This window comes from Borostomias antarcticus (assembly GCF_949987555.1).
Source record: "Borostomias antarcticus genome assembly, chromosome: 18".
In the NCBI taxonomy this organism is placed as follows: domain Eukaryota; kingdom Metazoa; phylum Chordata; class Actinopteri; order Stomiiformes; family Stomiidae; genus Borostomias; species Borostomias antarcticus.
In genome coordinates, this window is record NC_140251.1 from 5,625,838 (window position 1) to 5,638,480 (window position 12,643).

Below are 12,643 nucleotides of genomic sequence, written 5' to 3' on the forward strand. Positions count from 1 at the left end.
GCGTGTGTGTGTGTGTGTGTGTGTGTGTGTGTGTGTGTGTGTGTGTGTGTGTGTGTGTGTGTGTGTGTGTGTGTGTGTGTGTGTGTGCGTGTGTGTGTGTGTGTGTGTGCGTGTGTGTGTGTTAGCCATTGTTGGAGTGAGGGTGAGCGTGCTGTAGTCTGTTCCAGTTTCCCAGTGCTGTGCAGGCTGTCATCTCCCCACCAGGAGAGTGGGAAAGGCTTCCACTATTAAACAAACCCCTCAGGCGCTGGCGTCTGTATCGTCGGCAGTAATTAACCGCGAGCTGTTCTTCAGAGTAAACTGTTTAATACATGGAAAGAAGTTGGAATGGCGTGTGAGGTGTGAGGTGGGCACAGATTTACGACACCCCGTCTTGTAAAAAATACAACTATAAAGGACAAAGCAGCTAAGAGCAAAGAGGTTGAGAAGGTTGCAGGTTGCAGAACGTCTAGTTCCTGTACTACACATGCATGTTTTTCCATGTTCGGGTCTCCCGTAAATGTTTCATTTGTCTGTCAGAATCTGATGGTGGTGTCGGGGAATCAGAAAAAATGTAACATTCATCCCGCAGGAGTGAGAACAGCACATCAAAGAAGTGAATACTAGATGGTTGGCAGGCAGGGCCCTGAGAGTCTGTTATGCACCCTAGACTGTGATTGCCTTCTGTTTTTGTGACTGCTTTCTGTACTTGATTTTAAAATGAGCCTCTGTCGGGTGACTCTCTTGGAACCTCTTTGCTGAGTTCTGTCGTAGAAAAAGGAGAATTAAAGCTTCAAGTTTTCTCTCAATTTTCCTCTTTTCTCTACATTTTCCTCTGTTGTCAGCATGGTTTTGATGTCTATGGCAGAAGACATTCTATAACAGTACTTTGATCACCTATAGCAGCACTCCTCTGTTGCACAATGGTTATTTTGTGTGGTTCCTTAATTCCCCATCAATTTCAGAATGTCTTACCGTCACTTTGCGCTGCTGCCTTTTCTAGGATTCATTACTTTATTGTGTCTCATTGCAGGGAGAGACCACTACTGCCTGACCTCATTCTAATCAATCATGAGGTTTATCTTTCAATGGCTATTATTATGTCTATGATCAATGTTTATGTCCCAGGCCGGGGTTGAACCATAAATGAACGTGTCATCCGGATACAGTTGGAGTCATCGTGTCCCGGTGGAGAGGCGATATCCTGGCCCCCGTCTCTCCTGGCGCCATCACGGGTAGAAGCTGGATTCACAGCGCAAAATATCTCACCCAGACCTGATCATCCATCTTTGTGGTTGATCTAACATCTACATTATCTGTGATGTTTCATATTCTGATGGTTTATGACACTGCTAGTCCCAACCCCAACCCCCAGCCACTGACGTTAGCCGTGACATCCTTTCTTTCCCGCTACAAGGTAAGCTCACTGCCATAACCAAGGAAACCCTATCCACAATAAACACACACTCACCTGGTTGTGGTCTCACACAGTGTTTTGTTTTGGTTTTTGGTTTTGGGGTATTCCCTGTTTAAGCTGTTTGTCAGTAGAAGAATGAGTCACAATGAGGCCTCAGTTCCTACAGGTATGCATGTAGAGACAAGTCCAATTTGCAAATGCCACAACAGTCTCTCAAGATCTACTACAATAGGATCCTCAATGGCTGACCATCTACATATCGTTTGAGCCTGTCCAAAAAATACAACCATATTGGCGAAAGGTGACAACTGAGGTTGAAAAGATCGAGGGAGTGTAACTTGACTACTCATTCATTACATTATACATAAAAAGTACAAGACACTGTCCTAGATGAGGAGAGTACCTAATTGAAGATACTCTTGACAAGTAGCAGGAAAGCCGTAACACATAAATGGTTGCAGAATGATCCTCCAACAGAGGATCAATGGCTAGGGATCATAAATGAAATATACTGTACAGAAAGACTCAGTTTTAGTTTAAAGTCCAGCTGAAACAGACATTTGAGATCATCTAACTTCTGCAGTTTGATGTACTTCCGAATCAAACAGGCTATGGGGCGGGACAAAACGCTTAGAAGACTTGGACTGGAATGTTGAAAAGTGGGCGGGTTATTACAGCTTTAGACAGATTTGATAGACAGATAGCGTTGATTGACGGGTGGATGTCGCAAGATTATTGGTTGACCTTGCTCTTGCATTGCTGACGTAAGCACTCGGGAGATTTTGTTTTATAGGAAGAAAAAAAATCATAGGATTTTATATAAGATTACTATGAAACTTTTTGGGGATATATTGTTAAATAGGTGCACACTGTTACCAAGGATGTGATCCAAAATGGGAAAAATGCATTTTTGATTTCATGGCGTCTTTAAGGCTTTAATTGGAAAAATGTAACGAGTACTCAAGAAAAAATAGATTATGTATCCACCATTCACAAAAGTGTTATATTGCATATATATATTATAGGAAATGTACTGTACTGTGACCTGACACTGTGATTGTAACACCCATGATGACCTTTAGTTTTTCTGTTTTGCCCTTTTCAATAAAAATGATTATAAAAACGACTACTACAATCTACAATCAAGGGGCTGATCACACTCATGCATTTCATTACTGATACATTATTAATGCTCCCTGAACCTGCCCTTTTGTCTGCGATTCAATGAGAACCATCTTTGTCTGTGTGTTCAAGTTTGTGTTCAGATGATTGGACAGGTGTTATTTCCAGAGAAAAGGCTGTTTCCTATTGGGCACACAGAGCGCACACGTTACTAGTTGTTACTGGGTTCACCAGTGCTGCTGGAGCTCTCAGACAGTAATGAGAAAACAGATAACAGTGCTCTGTCAACACCTGAGCCCAGCGGCTTCTGTCTGCATCAATGCACATATACTGTATAAAACAACAACAACAACAACAACAAATATATATAAAACCGCTGGCCATGTACTGTAGTTGCTAAGGAGGTTCTGGTTTCCAAGCAGGAGCTGGCAGGGAACTATCCCAAAGTTGATTGAGGATGATATTGATGTTGATATTGGATGCTTCTAGAGTTGGTTTCATACTGCATACATATTGCATGTGTTTGGGTACACATGCTCTCCAACAGGAAGTGTGTGTGTGGGGGGGTTGGGGCATCTGTAAAAAGGCTGAGAATACACTGAACGGAGTCCAAAATAATCTCTGCGAACATCATTACAGGCCCATGAACATGAGACCCCACCCCCGACGGTGGCGTTAGACAGTGGCGAGAGTTATGGCCCTCCCTGCGAGGTCCGTCCGTCAGTGTTAGCAGGTTTTCGCATCAGGCTCAGAATCGACCCCGACAGGCACGGCTGGCTAGGCCAGAGTGAGAAAACACAATGGCCACCATGTCTCCTCCTCACTGGACCACTGCCGCCCCACCTCACCCCCTCCCCAGCGCTCCCAGAAACCCAACCAGAGGAACCCACATGTGTGACCCCAACCGTAAAATGCACCCGCGTCCCACCACTCCTCAAACCACAAACTATAACTCAATTCCAAAAACGTCCAAAGTCTTTCGAACCTGCGTCCCGCAGTCTCACTGTCCCAGACTCCCAAAACAGAAATGTGTCTGGGCTTGCGCCATCAATCACCCAGCTCCATAACTCAGCTGAACAAACCCATGCACCATCAGAGTTGGTTCTGACATCACAACTGGCCTTGTTCAAGAGCAAGCCAATTTGAATCAAGCTCGGAAATAAAAAAAATGTAAAGTCTTGATTCACCATATATGAAGCACGCACACACACACACACACACACACACACACATAGGCCTACATCAACTTTAGGTAGAACTTAAATTTCCTTGCTGAGCTGAGGAAAACTGAAAACCTAAATGAAATGGACGAAGAGTAAAATTCCATATGACAGGGAAATGGATCATTCCCTCCGTGAATCAGATTCCTGGGGCTGAAGGAGAGAGAGAGAGAGAGAGAGAGAGAGAGAGAGGGGAGGAAAGGAGCGGAGAGGAGGGGAGGGGAGACCAGAGTGGTGGTTCCCCTGCCCTACTTTCCATCGTTCATCCACCAGTGATTCCTCCCGGGAGAGGAGGAGGTACATGGAAGGAGTTCTGCCACGCTTGGCCTGTCACTGCCAGACGGTCAGTGGGGGGAGGGGAGGGAGAGAACACTCTCTCTCAGACAGCATAAGAGGCAAGAGAAGTCCACTCCTTCTCTCCTCCCTTCGTCTCGCCGCCTCTCCCGGCGTGTGTGCGTCTGTCTGGGTGTTGTTCTCTCCTTGCCTCCTACCCTGGTGCTTCTTGTGAGGCTGTAGACCCAGAGAAGTTTTTTTTTTTTTGCAGTCACGTAGAGGGTTTTGAGTCTGTGAGTCGATGATTAGCGGTTCACTGTTTGACAGGATGAAGTGTCGTCTCTTTCTCTCTCTCTCACTCTCTCTCTCTCTCCCACTCTCTCTTCCTATCTCTCTCTCTCTCTTGTGCCCTCGGGCTGCTATCACCGAGTGAGCCACTTCAGGTAGACGGGTGCAATTACTGTGCCGTCTGAGCCAAGAACTTTCACAGCCCCATACAGGTGCTGCAATAGGAGAGGCACACCGAATACAACGGAAGTAAAAATATATATAAAGAGATTTAATAGATAAGCATTGAAAAAATCTGTCTCCACAAATGCACCTTTGTCTCACATAAAATATACTCACGTAAATAGTACGTCACTGGTTGCCAAGATACAGCCAAGTACACAAAAACACCCTTGTAGATATTTAGATGTGTCTGTCTCCTAATGAAGACGACTTGCTCCCTGGAGTCCGGAGAAGACTGTATGGACAATATTCTCCCTGTTCCCTCTCCATCTGATTGCCCAGTAACTAGCTTAGCTATGGAAAATGGGAGCATTTAGGAAACACGTGACAATGTAATAAAATGAGGTAGATAATACTTTAATGCAGATAATATAGTAGAGCACACAGCCAGATAACAGAACGCCTTTTCACTGCCGTGTTCCAGACTACCTATACTCTATAGCGTATGCTTCTGCCTGAGGGGATCTAGGGATGTCTCCCATCAAGATTCCCCAGACAGAGGCACTGCGACAGGCCAAGGCTGCGCGCCCTGGCTCCAGGCCTGCTCCTGGGGGCTCAGAGAGGGCAGGCATGATGCATGGTGCCTTTCCCATGGGCTGGCTGATGCCCCCTGACAGAATGAGGCTGCAAGGAAAAGATAGACAGAGAGAGAGAAATAAGGTGTGTGTGTGTGTGTGTGTGTGTGTGTGCGTGCGTGCGTGCGTGCGTGCGTGCGTGTGTGCGTGCGTGCGCGTGTGTGCGTGCGTGTGTGTGATGGTGAAGTATGTTGGACATTTCGTTTTGCGAGCATGACCACGGTGTATTTAATCAGGTAACATGGTAATATACCGTGTGTGAAATTGAAGTGTGTGCTGTATCAATTGAATTAAAAGGTTCTGGTTTGTGATAATAATATTGGAGTCATTTTTATTTTGCGGAGCTGGATGGAAAAATAATAATAGGTTACCAAGGTTACCAAAGACCATGTGTGCAGTAACATGTTAATACATGTGACTTAGACTGTGAATTATTAGTGACTGACCAACTGTGTTCAGTATGAGTACTGAACCAGTGGACACTGCTAGGAAAAACTAATTTCTAAGGTTAAATCTCTATGCACTGACAGTAAGACTTCATTTAAGCTAAAATATGTCATACCTAGTCTGTATCTGACATTAATTCCCTTGATGTATCAGGGTCTCCTTTGAAGGTCCATGAATTATGGAGTGAGCTCTGGGAATAGAAGCCATCTTTGATTTCACTGCCAATAAATCTCAGCAAAAAAAACTATATTTATTGTCGTCCACCAAGAAACGCAGGAGTGGGAGAGACTTTAGATTGACCCCTGTACGTTAGGGCGTAGTACAGGTACGTAGCTACATGCATCCAGCACACAGGTACCAGAGCCCATCACCAGGGGGCAGTCACCACAATTCCTTTTTCCCATTACCAAGTACATTTTGCTTTGTACATAAAAAACTATGCTTGGTGTCTCAGTAAAAGTATTGTACTACTTCTGCTCAGGAGGCCGTCTGCTTCCTTAATCCACAGTTCAGAGTTCAGAGCTTGAGGTGTTTAGTAGCTATTTTGGGTGGTTATTCTTAGACCCTGTAGAATGCTTTGAGCAGATCCACTATGCCGCAGTAACACTATCAAGCAGAGGGAGGCATAGACCAAATGAACAGTAGATTATCATCTTATTGCATGGCCTTTTTATTACATGGTCTATTTTCAGTATTTTGTTCTTGTCGGTTCTTTTCATATTAACTATTTTAATCACAGATAATTTAATTCACTACTTACTTTCTTAGACCCCCCAAAAATGATGGGCCCATATGCCATGTCTATAGATAAATCTAAACGAGAAAAGACCCTTCCACATACACATTTAACAACTGTAGCCTCGGCCTATATGCTGATGACATGCATCAAGGTGGGGGACGACAGGTTCACTGTTCTCACTTCAAAGAGATTAAATAGGAACTATTATCAGGAGGGTGCTGGCTGTGACAGAGTAAACTAACAGAACAGCCTCTATTCTGACCAGTCTGTATATCTGTTAGAAGTAGCCTTGAGAACCAATGGTTCTTGAGCCTAGTGGCCCATAGGGCAGGAGCCTATCTCCCGTTTCCTTAGGCCTGATTCATAGTCGACGTAAACAATGCAAGCTACGTTGTGAACGCTAGCTCCAATATGACTCAAGAGCTTGCGTTCTGTGTTTTGTTTTGTGGAAACGCAAGGAATTGCACTATTGCTTGCGTCAAGTGACAAATTTCGGCATTACACACGCAAGGACGCAACGAGATATTGCGTGGCCTTGCGAAGCTTGCGTTTATGTAGTTTTACACCCCCTGGACATGACGCTAGCAAGTCGCAGGGGCTTCCCCCAGTCCAACCCTTATGCTGAGTGCCAAGCAGGGAGGCATTTGGTACCATTTTTATAGTCTTTGGTATGACTCAGCCGGGGATTGAACCCCCATCCTCCCAATCTGAAACGCCAAGGTCTATTGATTTTGTTTTTGGTTGTGGGACTGATTTGATCATGGCTAAACAGTCGGCCCATTCACTCTGCTTCACTGGAAAACTATGGAGGATGTCTTCAGTGGTGGACTTTGAGATTAAGTCTTGTTTCGAGCATTGCGATAGTCTACCCCCATGACCCAACAGTAGTGACCTTTCCATAGAACTCGCCCATGGGGGGAGAAGGGTCTTGTAGGCTGCTCGGAGAACAAGGGTCACCAGCCTCGTCTAAGCCTTGCTTACTGAAAATACCAAGACAGCTGCGGCCACACTCACACCCACACACGCACCACATCCTGTGATTGGCACTGTAGCGCTTCCTTACAGTAGCCTAGGCTACAAGTCTGTGACATGAAAAGACTGCTCAAGTAACCTATATGCCAAATTCTGTCCCCGGCTGTCAGTGGTCTCAGCCGAAGTTATTGCATGTTAGACTATTTGTATGATTCTTAAATAGCCTATTTAAGTATTGAAGGGTCAGTTGAAGTGAGGGGGACCGATAAAAGAACAACACAAGGCGGTGTGGGGGGTGGGGGTAGCTACCACTTTGATTTACCGTTGGGAATGTCCGTGTCACGACCTTAGGGGAGAAGGGAGATGAGCTCGGAGCCGCTTATCTTATCGGGCTCTCATCTGCGCGAGTAGTGAGATCTACGAGATCCGGGACACGAGGAGCGCGAGGGAAAAGAAAACACATCGCTCACCCCGCGCGCTCCTTCCACTAGAGAAAAACACTCAATTCTAATAGCCAAATAAATAAATAAATAAATAAATAACTTAATTTAACCAGAATGTTATTCATAGTCTTTGGAATTGTGTACAAAGTTATCGGTGTATTGTAAAAGACGTCTGTCCGACACAATCTATCGAATTCCAGTGTATTAATGGTGCGTTCGTTTATAACTGGGAGGTGGCAAATTGCGACTTGCTACTAGGAATTATTAAATAAAACGCCGCATGAACTCGCACTTCCTCGTCGCAAATTCGGATATGTTTCTCAGCCCCCAGTTGCTCGAATGCACTAGATATGACTAGGTAACTGTGATATAATGGTATATAGCTCGAATGCACACAGGTCGGAGGTAGGTATTTTGCCACTTGCGACTTGCCACCTCCGACCACAAACGAATGCACCATAAAGGTCTAGGTGGAGGCGTGACAGTCTGGCAGATCCCGCCCTCGGCTCCGGGCTCGCGGGTTGAACATCCTCCTCTCCGCGTGCAGCGAGTTCGCTCGAAACCAAACTGTTTGCATACCAATCTGGCTCGGACACTGCATGACCAAATTGGGGCTGTAGAATTTTGAGGGCTCTGGAATTTATTAGCTGAAGTCTGTTGCTGGGCTTTTGTTCCTCTATGGAAATCTTTTAGTTAACTAATTTATCTTAATCTCCATTTCATTTTTTACTGATACTACGTTATAGGCTACGCATCTTCGTTGGAAACATCATCGCTTACACAGAGGTTTTGTACTGAGCTGCGTTTTGAGGTAAGTCTACAGCCAATGCACTTTATATCGCTGTAGCTTGCCAAATATCTGTGCAAGTTATAGTTTCCTTTGTCTTAATAATGATGAAACATTAAAAACGCACTATAAGGCTGTTCTATCCACGAATTTCAGTGAATAGTTGTCTACTTTGCTGCATCCATCTTCAGCAGGCTAGTCTTGTCAATGTGTTATTAAATCTGTTGTGCGCAATGTTTAGAGCTGCATTATTGTAGTGTATCATCGGGTTGCCCTTGATTAATATAAATTGAATTGTTCTAGTTGTAGGCTAGGGTAGGCTAGGCTACTGTAGGTTCTAGTTGATGGATTCGTTGACTTTTTGCACAATGTTAAAACCGTTATAACCAGTCTACTAGGCTATTTCAAGGAAATATGCTCTTATACCAAGCTCACGCAAAGTAGTTTAAATGATCGCTATGACATTTGCGTTCGTTATCTAAAATGTAGGCCTATTTAGTTAACAAGTCCTCAACATCACAAAGGAGTGGTGGACGCAAGATATATGAATAGACGATTACACTGGGATTTGAATTGTTTCCTCTTCTTTTTTTATTATATTCTCTCGAAATTTACCATATAGCCTACGCCCGTAGCCATTCACAGGCACATTGTTTTGCTCCATATATCCTACAAACAGACAATATCGTGCCTGTTTACGTGATAAGAGAAAGTAGATAGAGTCGAGAGCGACACATGTCCGTCTTCTTCAGGCTGGCATCTTTCCCACGCGGTGTGACGGCGCGTAACGTCCCGGGAGGTCTCGTCATGACTGGGTTTGGTCACCAGATGGGTGTATCAGTAGGGGGCACCTATGCTTCTGGGCAGACGTTCAGTGCCTGGCTGAATTAATCTAATAGTGGGTCACATTGAACTTCTCTCTGAATTGAACTTCTTTCATCTCGGGTGCAGTGGGTACATTGATGGTAGGCTACTAAAAAGGCATTGCGTGTCCATGGGAACATGTATTAGCATTCTTGTAATTGAGTAGCCTGTTACAGTAAGGTGCTGCATTTTCAGATATCTCTCATCCATGTTAGCTATAACAATCCACTTTCTATGAGACAAGGGAGTGCAAATAACCCAGGCTTCAAGGCGTGGACTCCAGTCAGAGACCAGCCAATCAGAGACCAGTCAGTCAGACACCAGCCACTTAGAGACCAGTCAATCAGAGACCAGCCAGTCAGAGACTACCCAATCAGAGACCAGTCAGTCAGACACCAGCCACTTAGAGACCAGCCAGTCAGAAACCAGCCCGTCAGACCAGTCAATCATAGACCAGCCAGTCAGATCCTACCCAATCAGAGACCAGACAGTCAGACACCAGCCACCAGCCTGTCAGAAAACAGCCAGTCAGAGACCAGACCAGACAGTCACAGACCAGCCAATCAGACCAGCCCTGAGGTACAGACATTTCCATTCCGTTGCTCTGTAGAAGAGGTTTGCAGCGCTTGTTCTAGAGAGCTTGGAACCACTGCAAATCAGGTTCCAATTAGGCCAGCACTTGTGCATGTAGAGCTTGACTCCGAGGGATCTATTAACAGTGTTGTCTTGGTCAGGTGTGTGCAGAGCTGGGCAGCACTGCCCCCTAGTTAAAGTCAGAACCACTCAGCGAGGCCCTCCATTTCCAAGGCCGGCGGGGAGCTCCGCACCGCGGGGTGAGAACAGGGGGGAGTAGACGAACGCCACAGTCCGCTCCGCTGGCTGTCTGGGAGGGACCGCCGAATCATCTCCTATCATGATTGATGAGCTGAGCTGGCAAGCAAGGACGTTGTTATCTTTCTCCCCCTCCTGAACCCAGACGTCAGGAAGAGGAGAAAACAGAATGGTGTTTGTTCTTCACGTTGCGGGCGAGCTAGTAAAGCTAGCAGTGTTGATGCCTGCGGAACAGCTGCCAACACGGATGACTAAACTCCGCCTGAAGCCTTTTCGTAACTGGCTTCACATGAGCGTTGGGAAATAGTTTTGTTGCCCAGATTCAGGAGTTATGTCTGCAGGATACAGACTAATGCCAACAGTTTGTAAACCTGCAATGTGGTAACTACAGGATAAAGGTTAGCAACAGTGCAGTCCTTAGGCCTCTGACAGTTGACCTAGTGTACATAGTGATTAGCCAAGAGCCTGTTTGAGGGAATTCAAGTCTCAACTTAAGCAAGCTGCTCTGCATCAGCACCTGGGGGGGTTCTAGCCATAGTCTCTGAGAGGGTGCCTCTGGTAAACACTGACTGCATTCAAGGTCCCCCCCCCGCCCCCCAATTCCAGATTCACAAGTCAGTCTCAAAACGCTGCGCTGAACTAGAGACTGATTCGTCCAGATTTCGTTGCTAAAAGTGGGTGGAAGAGATGATATAGAGATGTAATGTATTAACATTTTGTATCACGATTATAGTGACCAAAATTAACCAAAATCATTGCTACTAGTATTATCGTGGTATTGGTAAAATGTGCTGAAAATGTTCAAAATCTACTGATACACATGAAACACTGAAATCATTTCACCAAGTTTTATATTGAAAACCACAAATAAAATTAGCAGCACTATGTACTTTTTGTTTGCATAGACATTAAAATAATGCATCTTGGAGAGTGTTTCTAACTTTGGTTGATGCTGGACAGTATTTCCAGTGAGTTTTACAAAGTGCCGTAATCAAACACGGTTTTAATGATAATTTTATTGTGATTAATTCAATCGGATTTTATCTTGACTTATCATTATACCGGTTATCATTACATCCCTAGCGGAAACAATTTGAGAGATTGAAAAAAAACTGCATCGCAGAACCATTCCAGAGTCTTTAGGGCGGTCCTTCCTGAGGAGATGTTGGCAGGGGTTCTGATTGGTAGCATCTGTATTCGGACGGTTTTCAATGGAGACGTCTCCAGACCTTTGGAGGCGGAAAGTCTGGTATTGCGAGACTACCCAAGTCAAACCGGGCAAGAAAACCTGTAGACAGGATCGGAAAGTATGTGTGCCTTCATTTCCCCCTCTGCCCAGTCCTAGACCATGAAGGTGTGAAACGCCTCCAGCTTGTCCTGCTGCAGTTCACTTGGCCTGGCAAAGCACCACTCATTAAATGGCTGAAATTAATCAATCTGCAGTTCCGCATGACAGGGTGCTTCTGCTGTACTCCACCCCCCCCCCCCTTTCTCTCTCTCTCTCTCGCACTCTCTCTCCCTCTCCCACTCTCTCTCTCCAGCTTTGCTATCTGCTGATGTGCCTGCAAATGAGGTTGCAGGTCTTTGATGGCTGGCCTCGTTTCCACTGCCCTAATCTGGCCAGGTGATTCATTCTGCACCATCCTCCTCCCTCGACCTATCTCCTCCCTCTCACGTCCTCCCTCCAGACCTCTCTTTTCATCCATCTATCTCGCCTCCTCCCGCTGGCCTCCTCTTCAACTCCCCTTTTCACCCTGCCTCTCTCCCTCTTTCTCTCCCTCTCTCTCTCTCCCTCTCTATCTCCCTCTCTCTGGTCCCCTTATCCAGCCTATGGGGCACGTCTATGTGTGTGCCGACGGGGTTTAGAGAGAGGGAGAGAGAGAGGAAGAGAGACCGGGTCATCACTCTTCTCTCGGCTTCCTCCTATCAGCCCTCCCCTCCAGCACCACTGGTCCGTAGAGAGCCCGGAACTAAATGGAGTATCTATTGGCTCAATGAGAAAATTGCTTTTTTTTGTGTGCAATTGCTGGAGGACCCTTCATTTAATGTGTGTGATGCAGAGGGCTCGGACAGTAATGGGCTCAGTATCTTTGTTGTCAAGGGACATGAGAAAATGAAAATTGCTTTTCAGCAGGTAGAAACATTTTGCACTGGGAGAGGTGTATGGCTCTTCAGCTTTTTAAAAGGCGCAGGTGTGCTGGGCATACAGTACAGTATATAGGTACATGTACTGTAGTCCGTTGTGGTTTATTCCTTCAGGTTCAAGGTCATGTCATGTCAGAATCCTGACAACGAGGGTGACCTAGGAGTGGCCGCAGCTGGACATCCTAGAGTTCACCGAGAGCAGGAAGTCTAGGGGTTCTGCAGGAAGTCCAGGGGTTCTGTCCTTGTCTTGACATGTCCCGTCCCCTATCTGGAGGAAGCAGACCCTTTGTGCCCGGCCCAAGGATTCTTTGAGCTTATC

The 12,643-nt window shown here is 45.7% G+C and overlaps 1 protein-coding gene across 1 annotated transcript in view; it reads left to right on the forward strand.

Moving 5' to 3' along the window:
• The first annotated feature begins 8,322 nt into the window (after positions 1–8,322).
• tspan18b (tetraspanin 18b) overlaps positions 8,323–12,643 on the forward strand; it is a 36,541-nt gene continuing 32,220 nt past the window's right edge. The window contains exon 1 of the mRNA XM_084452713.1: positions 8,323–8,508. The gene's annotated coding sequence lies outside the window, so the exon portion shown is untranslated. The remainder of the gene's footprint in view (positions 8,509–12,643) is intronic.